Source organism: Orycteropus afer, unplaced genomic scaffold (genome assembly GCF_000298275.1).
Source record: "Orycteropus afer afer isolate SDZICR_OR568_19922 unplaced genomic scaffold, OryAfe1.0 scaffold00197, whole genome shotgun sequence".
NCBI classification, from domain to species: domain Eukaryota; kingdom Metazoa; phylum Chordata; class Mammalia; order Tubulidentata; family Orycteropodidae; genus Orycteropus; species Orycteropus afer.
In genome coordinates, this window is record NW_006921784.1 from 6003364 (window position 1) to 6008070 (window position 4707).

Genomic DNA, 4707 nt, shown 5'->3' on the forward strand with positions numbered 1-4707 from the left:
GGGTTTGAACCATCAGCCTTCTGGTTAGCAGTCAAGTGCCTTAGCCACTATGCTACCAGAGCTCCCGTATGTGTGTGTGTGTGTATATATATATACATATATATAATGTATTTTTTTCCCAGTTTTTTTTTTTTTTTTCAGTTATCTGTACTTTGTGAACATTCTACCGTAGGAAGGGATTAATTTAATTGAATATTCAAAACAAGCGTCTTAATCCACTTTGTAAATACTAGCCTAGCAAGTTTGGAATCTCTTAAGGTAAGTGGTGTGGGAGTACGGCTGCTTGTTCCCCCAAGCCCAAAAAGCTGCCCTGAAATTGGACTAAACATGATTTTCTTAAAGCAACCTGAAGACAGAGTTGTAGCGTAGAAACAGAAAACAGCTTTTCCTCCCAAAGCTTTTCACGTTATGTCCACTTCATATTGTTCTGTTTTCTTATAGGGGGAGGGTGGCGGTGGTGAGTTTTGGTGCAAAGAAAAATGTAGGCCAGTCAACAGGAAACCTGGTGTCCGTGATACGCACTGTGGCCTCTAATCAGAGCCTGGTTCCTTTCTCTTCCTTTGATAGGTATTGCAAAAATAATAAGAATATGGCACATTTAGAAAAACGTCTGCCTGGTAAACAAAACTGGTGTTGCACGCCAAGACATGAAAGGGCGGTCTGTGGAGCCAAGACAGTAGTGGTCACCGCTATGGTTGGCTGCAGCTCTGGCCAAGTCACATGTCATCCTGGCGACATCCACAGACGTAAACAGCACAGACCAGTGCCCACTCAACCTCAGAAACTCTCAGGAGCACAAGGAAATTGGTTTGAAAAAACGGTTTCTCTTCTTGTCCTCCTTGTTAATTGAATTTCTGCCTCTAAAGAAAAAGGCAGAAACAGAAAGTCATATTGCTTCTGGGGGAAAGAATCATCGAGTCATTAGAAACAGTAGCTTCCATCCTCACCCTGTCCCTGACCTGGTTTACCTGTTTCCAGGTGAGGAAGTGGAGAGGAGGGCCAAGGGCCAACATTTGCAAAGGGCCCTCTCTGGGAATTACTTTCGTATGCACATAAATTTCCAGTTAAGTACCTTCTGGAGTTTGCATGCAACTGAATTGCTCTTTCAAGTTTCCTGTCCAATGTTCTAACTTGAGTTGTGCTACCAGAAATTCAGGTGCATCTCAATTGCTAAGTCAAACTTGACTTGTTGGGAAAACAACCATCACTATCTTGAGCCTCTAAATCTACCCTCCATTTTTCCCCCATTAAAATACCTTTCACCCACAGTCCCTGGTCCTAGCTCTCTTAGATCCATTGCAGGTAGAAGCCATTTGGCATTTAAGATGCAATACCAGGCAGCCAAATGAATAAAATGAGAATTTTTCTTCACCCCTCAATCTAAGGTCAAGGCCCTTTTTGGTGAAAGTATTTTGAAAATTCGTTCTGCTTCTTTCTGTCTCAGTCTTCTTTTCTAGTGTCGGGACAATGATAAAGCAATGGATGAGACAGAGAACAAACAAGCTGTTCGGACCAACAACCAGTTAGGTGTCAAGAGTCACTACTGTGTGCAGATTTGGGAGAAACGCCATCTGGAAAAGGGTTGAAGATTTTGGGAGAAGTGAGTGCCTTTCTCCAGTGGTTTGAAGATATGAGTAGACAAAACAACTCACGTTGCTGTACAATTCACCTTTATGTATGATTTACAAAGTGCTTCAATTGCTTATCGGGCAGCTCTGGTGGCGCTGTGGTTAACACACTGGGCTGCTAACCAAAAGGTGGGTGGTTTGAACAGACCAGTTGCTCTGCGGAAGAAAGATGAGGCAGTCTGCTTCCATAAAGATTTATAGCCTTGGAAACCCAATGGAGCAGTTCTACTCTGTTCTGTAGTGTTGCTATGAGTCAGAATCGACTTGATGGTAGTGGGTTGGTTTTCTAACGCATATCCTTTCCCACTGATCTTGTGAAGTAGACAGTCCCTGTTATCCATGGCCCAGAGAGGTTGTGTTGGCTGCCCCAGATCATGCAGTGAAGTAGGACCTGATGTGTGTACTGTGGCCTTGTTCTCCTCACTCTTAGTCACCCTCTATACCTTGTCATGTTTGAGGTGATGTGTTATACTGCTGTCAAAGGCTGTCTCTTACCAAGTCGTCGTCTTGTTAGCTGCTGTTGAGTCAGCCCTGAATCCTGAGTTACGCTGCCAGGGTCCACGCCATCCCGGTGATCGGTTGCAGATAGGGTTATCTGATCAGTGGCTGGTTTCTGCAAGTAGGTCACCAGACCTTTCTTCTGAGTCTGTCTCAGTCTGGATGCTCTGCTGACACTTCTCAGCAACATAGCAATGCACAGCCTTGAGGACGGTGGCTGCCCGTGAGGTGTGTGGGTTGGGAATGGGACCCAGGTCCCGGGCATAGAAATTGAGGATTCTGCCACTGACCCACCGTGGCCTAATCACGCTCATCGGTTGAATGAATCTGTTTAGTGGTCAGCGTTTGGCTTCGGTGTTTGTCCCTTTAAACTGCAGCTGTGGCCAAGCAGTTTCTGACTCATGGTGACTCCACGTGAGTCAGGGTAGAAATGTGCTCCACAGGCTTTTCAGTGGTGGAGTTTTCAAAAGCAGATCACCAGGCCTTTCTTCCAAGGTGCATCTGGGTATACTCAGATGCACCGACGTGCATCTTAGCAGCCAAACACATTAACCTTTTGCACTACCCAGGAAGTCCTTCTTCCGCTCTTAAAACCCTTGCTGTCTGCTGCCCCACACTCTCAAACCACACCTCCCATTTCCCAGTCTCCTACCTTCTATCTCCAGAAGGCTGGCCGTTCAAACCCACCAGCCACTCCTCGGAAGGAAGGTTGGGCAATCTACTTCCGTAGTGATACCGCCTCAGAAACCCAAGGAGGGGTCGGCTCGACGGCACATAACAACAACAAGGTTTATCTCCTGTCTAAAACCTTCATCGGCTGTCCAGGGCCTCAATGTTAAGCCTAGGCTTCTTGGTGTGGCCCAAAAGGCCTGTGTGGTCTGGCTTAGCTCACCAGCACCCCCTTCACGCGGACGACCCCCGCCCACGCGCACCCACATCCCCTTCACGCAGACGACCCCCACCCGCGCGCACCCGCATCTAGCTGTAGCACATTCTTCTCTTTTCCTCCAACACTCTTCCCTCCCAGGGCTGTTCTCACCCCTCTTCATTCTTTTGATTCTTCCAGGAAGTGTCCGTTAGTGGGGTTGGATGCCTTGCTCCCTCTCATCCCCCATCCTGGCACCTAGAACCCACCGTGACTTTTCCCCTCCCACTCCTCCCTCACTAGCCTGTACGCTGTCTGAACGCCTGCACCACGCCAGTACCGGCCCCCCTCTCGACTCCTGTTAGTGTCAAAGAAAATTTCTGAGATGAAACCAAACTTTAAATTGATAATGAGTTCATTTGAGCAGCACCAAAGGATCCACGAGTCCAGCAGCATCCCAACCAGAATGGAAGGAGTTCCTCCAGCAGGGAAGGAAGTCACAGGTTTCTGCAACAAGAACAGGAAGTCAAGCACATGTTGTTGTTGTTGTTATTTGCCATGGAGTCGAACCTGACTCATAGCTGACCCCTCCTTGGGTTTCCGAGGCGGTATCACTACAGAAGTAGATTGCCCAACCTTCCTTCCAAGGAGTGCCTGGTGGGTTTGAACCACTGGCCTTCTGGTTAGTAGTCAAGTGCCTTAGGCACTACGCCACCAGAGCTCCTCATCAAGCACATAATGAAGTTTTAATATTTGTGAAAGTGAAGCATTTTAAATAGCTGCTAGTCATAAATGTGGGCAGTTGGTGTAGTCTCTTATCAACAGTCATGGGGCTGGCCGGAGGAATTGTTGCTTAGGCAGAGAGTACTTGGTGGGTCACATGGGCCAATAAACCCAGGGCCTGGTAGTTATCTGTGAGCGGGTTAACTCCCTCAGAGTTTGGGGCAGTTTTGTTCTGATCTTTCAGTTCTTAGGCTCTGGTATGTCTGCAGGGTAGATATGGGTATTTCTACAGTTGTCACCAAAGGGCAAGTGAGAAAAGAATGACTTGTACATCAGTGTTCATCCCCCCAGGTGGAAGCAGCCTGACGGTCCTCCAGCAGCTGATTGGCTAAACAGAATGGGGGCCATCCATACGAGGGAGTGTCATCCAGCCATGAAGAGAAATGGAGTCTGGATCCTTGCTACGACATGGTGCAACCTTGAAAACATCGTGCTGAGTGAAATGAGTCAGTCATAAAAGGATAGATATTGCATGTTTCCACTTATAGGAAGTATCTGGCATACACTCCTTCCTGTACAGAGACCTAAGTTTATTAGTGCTTACCGGGGTGGGAGGAGGGCGAGGGAGGAGTCTTTGCTTAGGGGGTACCGAGTTTCTCTTAATGGTGGCGGAATAAATTGGAAACCCATGGTGGTGATGGTTGCACATCAGGATCATAACCAGTGTCACTAAATTGTACATGAAAAATACATTGCATCAGCAAACATTTTGTTACATATATTTTTACCACAATAAAATAATAAGTTAAAAAATAAAGAAAAAAGCCAAACAAAGAACAGGCAAGTGAGTTAAACATTTACCTCAAGTAGACACACGCCCTGGAGAGAACAATCATGGGAGAAGGAAGGGCTGCTTACGCACAGGGAGATAGCTCAGGGTGCAGAAGAGTATGGAGGGATGGACACTGGGAAGAGGTAACTATGGGGAGGAAG